Source organism: Talpa europaea, assembly GCF_964194135.1.
Source record: "Talpa europaea genome assembly, chromosome: 3".
NCBI classification, from domain to species: domain Eukaryota; kingdom Metazoa; phylum Chordata; class Mammalia; order Eulipotyphla; family Talpidae; genus Talpa; species Talpa europaea.
This window is the reverse complement of record NC_140069.1, coordinates 94757472-94770698: the sequence shown is the minus strand read 5'-3', so window position 1 is coordinate 94770698 and position 13227 is coordinate 94757472.

The following is a 13227-nucleotide window of genomic DNA, read 5'->3' as shown; positions in this document are numbered from 1 at the left end:
AATGTGGATGAGCTGAATAAGGATTTTTGTTTAGGGATCCTGAATAAAACATGTCCATTTGGCTAAAAAGTAAAAGCAGAATCTTTTTAGAGCTTTTAATACACCCACCCTGGGGTATTTGGTATGCTGGTAAAGGTAATTTGAATTAGGGTTTAAGGCTTTCAATATTTATATTTGATGATAAGAGAACACAGCCTGCCTGAAGAGTTATGCATACACATTCAAGGACGGTATTTATTTTAGTTGAAATTAAATTCAGGGAGAGGGGGGAAAAATAACAATTTGTAAGTTCAAGACACAATCATTTTTACTGGTGATTTTGCTTTCTTTAGAACATTCTTGGAATCTTAATAATATGTCAGCAAAACAGAGAATTTCGGGAAGGGGTAGTAAGGAATTAATAACTGGGTTTTTCCAGGCCCCAAGATCTGAAAGGACAGAGATCTTGTTAGCTGATTAGTTTAAGGTTAAATAAATCAAATCAGGTTTATATCAAATCATGTGCTGTGGGGTTGGTTGGGAAATTCAAGAATAGCATGAAAAAGGCAGTCTATGTAATTTACAGATAAAGCAATAGTTTAAATATTAATACACAAAGATATTTTATAATCTTGTAACAAATCCTTCCAGAGGAATGTTAAACCCATGTGCAAACAGTCTGTTGACATAAATATATTCTAATATTTCATAAATCATCGCTACTTCTCTGAAATTTTTATTTTCTCCTTATAATGAATTTTCTTAATCAGAAAAGATTAACTCAGTAAGTATAAATTGCCTGTGATTTTTGGCAGTAAATCAAGGGAATTAATAAGGTCCTTAAGTCCCTTCCTTCACATCATTAAAAGCAACAAAAGCCATTAATCTAGAGCTTGTTCAAGCATTTCGGAAGTGGAAAAAGCATAGGCAGTTCTTTCAGTTTCTCAGACTTTTCCTCTAATGATGCATCAAGATGAAATTTTAGTTCAGTGCTCCGCTTGCAATGAAACAATTTTTCTATGTGAGCCACAGATCTTCTGCTTTCTTCTGTTAAAGGCTTTATATGAAAGCCAATTAAGGAGATGTATATAATAGGGGGTCATTCATTAACTGTTCATATAAATAATGAGTATGCCACACTCTCATGTCCTGTAATGTAGAAAATACCAAGTTTTGAACTTGAGGATGGTTAAGTTTCTAGGAGCAGAATGTGCTACAGTAATGGATGGCATTGTGCTGAGAACAGTCACTGCTGGTAAACAGCTTTGAATATGTGGTATGAACATACAGTAAAGAAAATACATGCAAAATTGCACAATGCTGTAATTAGAAGTTTCAGATCTTGAATTTTCACATTGTGCTACTCTAAGTTGATTTTGTAGTTACAGCACGCAAGTCTGTAACTTCTGTAAACTTCTGTAAGAAGTTTAGTCACTTTTTTTTCTTACTCATTTTTAATGATTAAGGAATATTTGAGGCAACATAAAGGAAAAGGAGAATAAAGAAAAGTTTTGTTGCTGGAGGCTTTTCTAATTAAAATGGATTTTTTTCTTCATATAAATACATAACTATTCCCCTCTCTTCTATGTGAAGTTTCCTCCCACATGCTACTACTCTATATCTATACATATGATCCCAAAGATCATACGCTGTCCTTATGCTAAGTAGGATTAACCTAAAGACATTCCTCAAACTAAAATAATTGTTGAAAGTTAATTTCCTTCATGCATCTTTTCTTGACCTACACCACAAAATAAAAATTGAATGAATACACAGAAAACTTGAATTTGTAGATATCCAGTTTTGTATTGCTTCTGGTATGTATCTGATATTCAATATAATTATTTCACTGAATATTGTAGAAATTTATGACTTTTCATATATATTTTACATTGATTTTCTATTTACATATATCTAGGCTTATGTAATCTGGAAAGTTTTAAACCCAATAACTTTGCAATAATAGTTGCAAACTAAAAATAATAGTTTAGTTTATATATGAGAGAATTAGGATGAAGAGATGAGCATTGGATAATAATTAGTAATATCAAAGCAGAAAATTTCAGAACACTCACTGATGTTATAGTAGTGAATACAATATGAATGGCTTCTGCGAGACACTAATCCAGGAGTTTAGCGGTAGTTTTTAGTTTTTGCTTATTACTTCCTAAGAGATATATTTTTTAATCAAACCATGTAAATGAATATGTATTGGTTGCCTATTGTCACCATAGCATGTTACCACAAACTCAGTAGCTTAAAACAATCCAGATACATTATTTCATAGTTATGTAGGTCAGAAGTCTGGTAGGCTCAGCAGGTTTCTCTGGTTTGGGTGCTATGGGCTGAAATAAAAGTGCCAGCCAACCTGGGATTTTGCCTGGAGGCTCAGAGGGAGAATCCATTTCCAGGGTCATTCAAGTTGCTGACAGAATTCAGTTCCATGTGGTTAGAGCATGGAGGTCCACATTTCATTGTTGGTTGTTGACTGGAGGTTGTTCTTGGTATCTAAAGTTTGCTTCTGTTCACTGATTTGTGGCCTTTTTCGATCTTTACTTTTTTTTTTTCCCAGGAGACTTGCTAGTTTTTGACCTTTTTAATTTTTTTTTTATTTTCTAACATGGCTAATTTTTGGGGTGTTTGATGTCTCCACTCAGTGTATCCCCATAGTTCTCCCACCACCACATCATGTGTGATCCATCACCAAAGTCCTTTGTGCTCTTCCCTCCCCTGTTTTAACTCCTCTTCCTCCATATTCTCTGTCGTATGTCTCAGATATATGGTCAGCTTGCAAGTTTTGTCTTTTTTCCTCATCCTTTGCTTAGTTTCTCTATATTCCAAATATGAGTGAAACCCATATGATATTTATCTATTTCCTTTTGACTTATTTTGCTGAGGATTATCCCTTCAGCTCCATTATGTGGCCTGAGTTTTTCTTTTTTGATTGTTCCATATATTCCACATCCTCTTGATCCATTCATCTGTGTTGGGGCATTTAGGTTATTTCCATACCTAGGTTATTGTAAATAGTGCTGCAATAAACATAGGCATTAATATTTCCTTTCTGATTAGAGTTTTTGTGTCCTTTGGGTAGATTCCTAGGAATGGAATCACTGGGTCATATGGTGGACCCACTTTTTGTGTTTGAGAACCTCCACACATCTTTCTGTAGTGGCTGGATCAATTTACATTTCTACCAACAACATAAAAGGGTGTTAAGAGATTTTTGACTTGTTATGAGCCTCCCTGGGTTTCAGCTTTCTCATCAGTAAAACAAGGAGCTTGAACTAGGTAACCTCTAAACTTTCCTTTAGTTTTAAATGTCTATGGCTATATAATGAGTGGGATATTTCATACTTTATTGTTTGTTTTACTATGAGGGAAGAGAATATCAATTAAGGTTAATAATTTAAATACCAATTATGTTAAATAATGTCCCCTATGTGCAAGGCAAAGCCCACATTGCATGCCCACCAAGTTCTTTTATACATACTGGTTTTGCAATATGCACTGTTTTGAATAGTTGGAAACCACCAACTATTCTGAACAAACTAGAATCTGATGTATTGGGTTAGAAAGTCAGCAATGGCTTTACTAGGAACTATGCAAATCATATTGCTCCAGTCTCATTGCAAAAAGGCCTTTGATCAGGCAACTGTTACTGCAGAAATTCTCCAACTTCAGCAGCAGCAGGGCCACCTGGAGGGCTTATGAAACACAGACTGCTCATCCCCTCTCCCAAGTTTCTGATTCAGCTGTTTTGGGATGGTGCCCAAGAATTTGCATTTTTAAAAAAGATTTATTTGCTTATGTGTACAAGAACTGGGATTACAGGTCAAAGGTGCAGGGGGTGAAAGAATTCACCAGAGACAGTGTAGGGAACGGAACAGGCAGTTTGACTGAAATACACTGCTAAGGGAAGCAGGGGGCGAGACAGAAGAGGTCTGCTGCCCCATGTGGGTTAGTTCCCTTGCTGGGGATTGACCTGGTGCCACAGTGACTGGCGATAGCTTCCTAGTGCTTCGACTTAACCCTTTGCACCACCAGGGAGGCACCAAGAATTTGCATTTTTGATAAATTCCCAGGTGATGCAGGGCTACTGGTTTAGGAGCCTTACTTGATAACCACTACACTAAAGTTTCCTTCACCTCTATAGAAATAGGAATCTTTGTTAAACTAGAAAAATTACTTTTAGGTAAGATTTTAAGTCATTCTATTAAAGAAATAGTAGTTCAATTGTAAAAAGCAACAACAACAAAAACCCCAAACTCACACTACATTACAACTCTATTTATTTATATAAAGTGAAGTTTTTCATAGTGAATTAATCAAAGTCTGCAAAATAATGATTGCATTATAAAACTGATTAAAATAATTAGACCTCTGTGTCTCATTGGAAGTGTAAACATATTTGAATAAAAATACAAGGAATAATTTGAGGTGTTTATTCAGGGTATAAAAAGGATAGATTACCAACTAGTTGAGTTATTTTAAGCATCTGGCACCTGAACAAGCACAGGAAAACCATTCAAACCAAGAGTTAAACAGCAGAGAGTTTTATTGATTGGCCAAGGATTGGAGAAGGGAGCTCATGCTCTAAATGCTAGGGAGTTTTGAGCATGGGGAGAGCGTAATGGGTCTGAAATCAGCAGTATTTCAGAGAAATAGACAGGGGTTTCCAAAACTGCATTCAAACCCCTTTTTCTTCCAAGTTTGGTCTTGACTGGATATGTGATGCTACTGGTGGGCATGCTTTTTTACTACGGTAATGGGGCTGTAGTTTAACCCTTACTTCTACATCCACTTTAGCCTCAATCAGTCTCACCCAGTTTTCTGTAGTTTCGTCAGCAAAAAGTTTAACAGGGTAAAGATAAAGGTGAATAAAGCAAAGACTAATGTTTGTGGGGCCTGGTGAAAATTCATCTCCACTGTATATTTCCTGTTCCTCATTCTTGAAGGACAATGGGCAAAATTCTGTCTTCTGGAACTACTTCCTGCTCAGTAAGGCTGGGCCTTTGGGGGCCCTAGACAGCTGTCTTTCCTTCACTATCTTGCAGTATATCTGGTTTTCACTGGCTTGCAGTCTCAATTGTTCATATCCTTGGATTACTATTCTCTGAAATTTTAATGTAGCATATTATAGTTACAGTGACCATGGAACCCAATGAGGGCCTTCTATTCAGTAAGACTTTAATCAGCTAGGTTTGCGAACAAGGGAGTTAAATTGTTTTGACTGAAAGTGGGTTAGGACAAAGAAATAAGGACTTTACTGAAATTCATTGAGTAGTAACAGGACACTTCATGAAGTATGAAGAAGCTTTTCCTTGATAATTGGAGTCTTGAATTTCTGTTGATGGTCGCCCCTTCTTGTTCTCAGTTCACAGCCAGCCTAAGAGCTCAGCTCAAGGTTGTCTATAAACCTTTGTATTTATGTGAAAGCAAGTCTCAGAGAGAAGTTTAGATACATAATTTTTTTCTTTCTTGTACTCTTAGGGTCTGAAAGCAGTTTAAGCCTTTAGGCTTGGTTTCAATGATTTTGCAAAATATATTTAATGATGCTCTTGTTTCTGTAAAATATCTTTGGAGAAAGCCGTCTTTTTACAAGTCTATCACTTTTTTTTAATTGAAGTAACATTGCATTATAACATTATCTAAGTTTCAATTTGCATCATTAAGAAGCAACATCTGTATATACTATTACAGTATATCTTGTATTAATATAGTATATATTACTGTATATGTTACAGGGCAGGGAGAGGGGCACCCCAGACCCCACAAGCCTGCCTGCTCTAGATAGGTTCTGCCACCCTCCACATCAACACAAAACATAATGAGACTTTAATAAAAAGGAACTTTAATACAATTAGTAAAAGAATATAGTTTCTAAATCAAGCACCCAAAGTTACCCATCTCCTCATGGGTAAGTCCACCCAAGCAGGATTGGTCCAGAGCAAGGCCCCAAAGCCTGCCACAAGTCTAAAGCACCTTTCAGTGGGGACCCACAGAAAAGGATCAGAAACAACCAGACAAGTCTGGGAGGAAAGAGCAAAATCAAAATCAAGACAAAAACCACCATTGTCAGCTTCCTATGAGTCTCATCCACATCTGTTTTGCCCAGTCCACGACCGAAAGGCAAGCACAGTTTCTTCACATGTCTTTCTGCTCCATATGCCTCCTCCAGGTCTTCTTCTGGGTCTCCATCCTGCTTCCTTCCTTCTCAGTCTCCTTTGTCACTTCTTCTCTCCCTGCTCAGCTCCACCCTCCCTTGGGTGGGGCAGGAAACCTGGAACCTCTCCCTTTCCTGGGGACCACCCTGTTACATATATACTGTATTTATTGTAGTATACACAGTATATATTACTGTATATTATGCTTGTATATACTATATATAAATATAAACTCTAAAAGTCCAATTCTGTCCTTCACCATGCAATTGATCCCTTTTACCCAATTTTCCCACCTCCTCCTCCCCTTTCCATGCTGATAACCATGCTAATTTGGTCTTACAGTCTAAAAGTTTGTTTTTGTTTTATTTGTTTATTTAGTTCACCTGTTGTTGGTTTCTCTCTACCACATTTGAGTGAAATCATGTAGTATTTGTGTTTCTCCTTCTGACTTATTTCACTAATCATAATACCTTCTAAGTCCATTCATGTTGCATATGGCAAGATGACATCTTTTTCTATAGTTGAGTAATATTTCATTTTGCATATATACCATGCCATTTTCATCCAATCATCTGTTGATGGGCACTTACTTTTTCCAGCTCTTAGCTATTGTAAATAATGATGCAATAAACACTGGGGTACAGGTACCCCTTCAAATTAGTGTTTTTGTATTTTGAGAGAGGTAAATGCCCCAGAAATGAAATGACTCAATTATATGGAATTTCTATTTTTAACTTTTTGTTAAAAGTTAAATTGCTTACATTTGTCAGCTGTTGAGGCCCTGTATTATATATATTTTTTAATTCTATTACAGTGTTTTTTGACTCATCACATCTATTTGTAGCTGTCTCATTTTATCTAACTTTATTTGTTCCTGTTTATGATCATTCTTTTTTTTTTTAAACATGTTTACACTGCTTCTTTAAATTCTTCATCACACAGAATCCATATATCTTTTGATTTGAGACTTCTCTCAGAATTCTTTTCTCCATCATTTGTAGTATGTTCTTTCTCTCCATTTTTAGTTTTTATGAGTTGTAATAGTGAGGTCTCTTCATTATTTTGGTAAGTCGGTCTACAAGTTGCCAGGTATAATTCTTTATTTTTTCTTAGGATCTTTAGGTGTCTTTTATTTCATATACTAGTGCCTTTGTACCTGTTCAGATGGCCAGGGTGCTGGTTCTGGTAGATAGGCAGGAACTAGGGAGTGGTGCACCTAAAAGTCACCTCCAGTGAGCACCAAGGGTTCCAGCTTCCTATAGTGCAGGAAGTGAGTACCCAAGTAGTGTAGTGGGGATCCACAGTGACCTCTCCCCAACTCCTCAGCCAAAAAATTTCAATTGCCATGCAGGCCTCAATCTCTCAGCTGAAGTAGCACTAGAGGCACTTTATAGTTGAGAGGGGGTCACAAGCTGGGAATTAGTCTCTTTACCTTTCAAAGGAAGAGCCTTTCCCTAGGGCACTTGTTCCTACAGCTGTTTTCTCAGTTTTGGCCCTGGGAGGGGGTTAGCTTGGTGTTTTGCATATCACAGCCTCAGGCTTCAAGTAATAACCTCCTCAGTAATAAGACCCAGGTCATCTCTTCTACCACTCCCGGCCAATTCAGGCTCCTGTTGAGGCTGGAGCTGACATTCACCATCTGCACCCTTAACTCCGTAGTTCTCCAACGGAGCAACTTCTGTCCAGCATCCCCACTGACTCCTTGCATCCTTTTCTCCAGTATAATCCTCTCGCCATCCCCCAGGGATTTAAAATCCCAGATGTGGGCATGTGGCCTTGAGTTACTGACACAAAGGCTCCATACAGCAGCCACCCGTCTCTCCTAGGTTGGGCTGCACCACTATGCTCCAAACGCAGTTTGTAACAGGGTGGTCCCGAGAAAAGGGGGAGGTTCCAGGTTTCCTGCCCCAAAAGAGGGTGGAGCTGAGCAGGGGGAGAAGAAGCTGCAGAGGAGAGTGAGGAAGGAAGGAAACAGGATGGAGAGCCAGAAGGAGACCTGGAGGAGGCACATGGAGCCAAGAGACACGTGAAGAAACTGAGCTTGCATTTTGGTCGTGGACTGGGTGAGAGACCCATGGGAAGGTGACAGTGGTGGTTTTTGTCTTGCTTTTGATTTTGTTCTTTTCCCTCCAGACTTGTCTGGTTGTTTCTTATCCTTTTCTGTGGGTACCCACTGGAAGATGCTTTAGACCTGTGGCAGGCTTTGGGGCCTTGCTCTGGGTCAATCCCATTTGGATGGACTTACCCACAAGGGGACAGGTAACTTTGGGTACTTGATTTAGAGACTATATTCTTTGCCTTTCCTGTATTGTTTCCTAATTGTATTAAAGTTCCTTCCCATTAAGATCTCATATGTTTTGTGTTGATGCAGCAGATGACAGAACCTATTTAGAGCAGGCAGTTTAGTGGGGTCTGGGGTGCCCCTCTCCCTGCCCTGTAACAAGTTTCCTTTCCCTATTCCTTTCTACTTTTGATACAAAATACAGTAGTCATCTGCTTATAGGGGTCATTGTTTTTGTTCAAGTATAATTTGGTCATAAATATGGGGAGGAGGCAATTCCATCATCTTCACTTTCCTGCTATCTTGATGGACTTTTACTTTTAATATTTTGAGGACTCTCTGTACTGCTTTGCATAATGGCTGCACCAGTTTGCAATCCCACCAACAGTGTACAAGGATTCCTTTTTCTCCACATCGTGTCTAACATTTATTTCTAGTCTTTTTACGTAATAGGCATTCTCATAAGTGTGAAATGACGTCTCCCAGTTTTGATTTGCATTTCCCTAATAATAAGAGATAATGAACATCTTTTCATGTACCTGTTGGCCACCTGTATGTGTATATATATATACATATATATGTATATGTATGTGTGTGTATATATATATATACACACACATACATATTTGATATATATACATATATATATATATATATATATATATATATATATATATATATATATATATATATTACACCAGTCTTTCTTTTTGCACAGTGTATGCTTTCTCCTCTCAGGTGTAGTCCCTGTACAATTCCTACCACCAATTCACCCGTGCACCATCGTATAGTCCCTCATGCTCTTCCTTCCCCTGTATTTTGGCAGTGTCTATTCAGCTCTTCTACCATTTTTTAATAGGGTCATTTGGGTTTTTTTGTTGTTAAGTTTTATGTGTCCCCTATGTATTTTTTTTTTAAAAGATTTCTTTCTTTATTTATACAAGCACTGGGTACAGTCAGAAGCGCGGGAGGGTGAGAGAATTCACCAGAGCCAGAGCGGGGAGCAGAGCAGGCAGAAGGACCGAAGTACACTGCTGAGGGGAGCAGCGGGTGGCAGGAGAGGTCTGCACGCCATGTGGGACCCTCCTCCAGTGGCCGGGGAGCAGCCAGGGATGGAACAGGCGCCGCAGAGGCCGCGGGCAGCTTCGCAACCCAGTGCTCAACCGCTGCACCTCCAGGGGAGGCCCTCCCCTATGCATTTTTGGTGTTAACTACTTATTGGACCCATGATGTGCAAATACCTTGTCCCATGCAATAGGAGGCCTTTTTGTTTTGATGTTTCTTTTACTCTGCAGAAGATTTTAGTTTGATATAGTCCCATCTGTTTATTTTTGTTCCTCTTTCCTCAAACATATCCCTAAGGCTGATGTCAATGACTGTATTGCATATGTTTTCTTCTATGTATTTATGGTTTCATGTCTTACATCCAAGTCTTTAATCCATTTTGATTTGATTTTTGTGTATGATGTTAGTAGTCCAGTTTCATTCTTTTGAATGTAACTGTTCAATTTTTTTCAACACCACTTGTATGCTTTTAGCTCCTGTGTCATAAATTAGTTGTCCATACAGTCCCTTACTTTTTAAAACTCCTATTCAATTCATTTTTCCCTATTAAAAAATATTTTTAACTAATGTGATCAATACAAATGTTACTTCATTGTAGAATTTATAAAATGATTACAGGCATTTGTTAATAAGGTAGCCAGATGTTCTCTTTCTAATGAGTAAATCCATATTTAAAGGGACAGTGACTAAGAAAAGGTGACAGCTGAACAATTTCATTTTGACAGTAATGTATCATATCTCATCCTCTGCCATAATTTCCTTTTTAATTGCTCTTATGTGGGTGACTAGAAGGGTTTATGACTTCCTTTTTTTTTTTTTCCTAGAGATATTTAAGATTGTCCTTCTGTGCCTGGAAGCATATTTTAAATGTTTCTAATATTTAAGTTGACACTTAAATCCTTGGCATCTACTGGGGCATTTAACATATTCTATAAGTAGGATTATTAGTTGAAAATCAAAACTTTGTCAGGATGAAATTATTGGTTTTGATTTTGTTCTACCAAACTCAGTCTTTTAAGCAGAATTTGGGACTGGCAAATTTGGTATAATGTTGACATTATACATATTAGGTTAAGTGACAGAGTAGAATTTGCTACCATACTCTTTCTTACCGTAATAGGGAAATCCATTCCTGCGGAGGAAAATACCTTCTTTGAATTCCAGGAAATACATACTCCTTGCTCACGCAGTCCCCTTATTTCATGGTGGAAAATAAGGAAAGTGTGAAGGGGATATAGGAAATAGATTATGGTCTAATAAAAGGAGACCATTCCAGAACAATGGAAATTTTGTTTTCTCTCTCTGTAGTAGTCTTTTTTAAAAATGGAAAATATCTGTCATTCTTTCTTCTTATCTCTTCAATAATAAAGTATAAATTAATGGTTGCTTGGTTTTCTGCAGGAGGGATTTAATCCTCCTTTCTACTGTGCTCTCTTTGAAACTACTAAGAAACTACAGCTGAAGTAAATACAGCAGCCCTAGGTGAAGATTATCACAGAACAGTTTTTTTGGGCTATTGTTCAAATATCTATTTCAAACTGACTTTTAAGCATAACTCCAGGGTAGGTTCAGGCATTCCAGGATTCAGGGTCAAAGAGTATATACAGTTGTTTGGCTCCCCTTCTCCCTTCTGATTGTGATGTTATTAGTTCCATCCTTGGGCTCCTCAAAGCAACCCCTCAGTTCTGCATGGAGTCTCCCTTTATGGGACAAGATGGCTAAAGCCCCAGGGTCACATTTCCCCAAGTTTCACTTTCAGGATTTCTGTGGCTTCGTACCATGACAACCAGTTAAACTCAACTGTATTTCTCAAAATTCCCTTCACTGGATGTTCCTAGTTAGGTGTAGCGCAAGAGAAAAATGTGGAAGATTTGGATGATGACAAGGAATAGGTGCCATTGTGACTCTTAGAAGATGGATGTAGGCCAGGTCTCATGGCAAACCCTAGCTCAGCTTGATGGTGAAAGGCAGTTGCTTGGCCTGCTGCTAATCTCCATGGGTTCTCTTCCTTTCCCTTCTCCAAATCCTAGCAAGATGTATGTGGGAGCCTGTAGCAAGCATCACTTTTCCTGCAGGTTATCCAGGGATTGACAAACACAGATTCTAGTTGTCCCCGCATTTTTACAAGCCCATGTCCATCTTTTTTTCAGCCTAACCTATGACTTCAGCTTCAACTCACAGACAAAAAAAGAACTAGAAAGACCCATACTTTGACCAGCTCTCACAAAAGTGTCAGTTTAAATTACTGTAGAAAAATCATATTGTACATCATTGCTGCTGGTTCTGCTTTGTGAGTGAATTTGATTGATAGGTAAGGCAGGAATATTTTCTGATAACTCCATAAGAGTTATCAGCAACTCCTCTGATTGGGCCAATGTAGGTTTCCTCATGCTAATCACTCAGTGAATCACTGAGGGTTGTAATTAAGGGTCCTTTGGCCAGACTTCTTCCGGGATTGCCCATGTGCCTTCCTTAACACCAACAGGTTTGGATGTCACTGATCACCAGGTGAAAACTGAATCTGTTCTTGGACATGGAAGGAGATGAATGTTGGGGAGATCAATAGCTATTTTTCTCTAAAAAATATGACCTGAGGTAAACCTCAGCACTATTTCCTGTGTGAGGAAACCTTTCTCCCTCAAGGGTAATTCAAGAAATAGTCCTCATGAGACTGAGCAATGGGTCTGTTTTCTCTTAACTTCTTTCACTAACTCAAATGTGAAGTAAATGGAACTTCACTGGTATTATCGACACTATACATACCACTTTCTTTTGTTGCTGCAGTGAGCTCATCAAGGCTGTGAGTTCACCTGGCCCAGGAGGACCAATTCTCCTAATTGTTTACTTTCAAGCAGACAGGTTCCATAACCTAGTAGATAACCTCTCCTGGGTTGCCAGAAAGAAGCTGCCTGGGAGAATAGGATAGAAGAGGAGTTCTAAGAATGACTGATAGAAAAAATTGTAGTGTTAGGATGGAGTGCCATGGTCTGCCAATGGAAAATTGCATGGCAAAATTCTTTAAACATTTCCTGAATGAAATTGCCAAAGCATATCCAAGGTCAATGGTATTTCTATTTCTCAGTCATCTCACTTTTCACTGGAGACCTTTATCTCCTCTTTTGAATCAGTAATAACCTCTACATACTGCACAGCAGTAGCTGGAACAGCTATAAGAACAAAGTAAATTAGATGATACTAAGACATTAGTGAGAAATAGGGCAAAATGAAAGAGGTACATTGACAAAGGTGATTTGTTTTAAATGCACGATAACTTTATTAAAATAGGCTTCATATATCATACAACTTAGCCTGTCTGATTTTAACAACACAACATTTCCTTTCTCAAAACTTAGTTCTCATTTAATGTGTATTCAATTATATTCACAATTTACTCTGTGCAGAGAATTGATCTTCAGGAGGGAATATCATGTTGTTATGTTTCTCAGGGTTGAGTGGAATGCTGTGGGTTGTGGCAAAATAAGAGATTCGTCAGCAAGGTTATTCTTGTGAAGAGGAAGAGAAAGCACTTGATATTACATTCCTAATGCTGTTTTCAAGAGGCTTCACTGATAGTTTAGAAGAAAAAAATCTTAAGTCCTCTTTTTACACTTTTAGAGAACCTTTGTATTTCTTTTAGTTTTGCCTGCTGAGAAGATTACCGTGTGCTTAGTGAGAAGAGTTCAAGTTCCTATGTGAGAGCTGCAAACCCACTGCAAATAATTAATCCATCGCCCT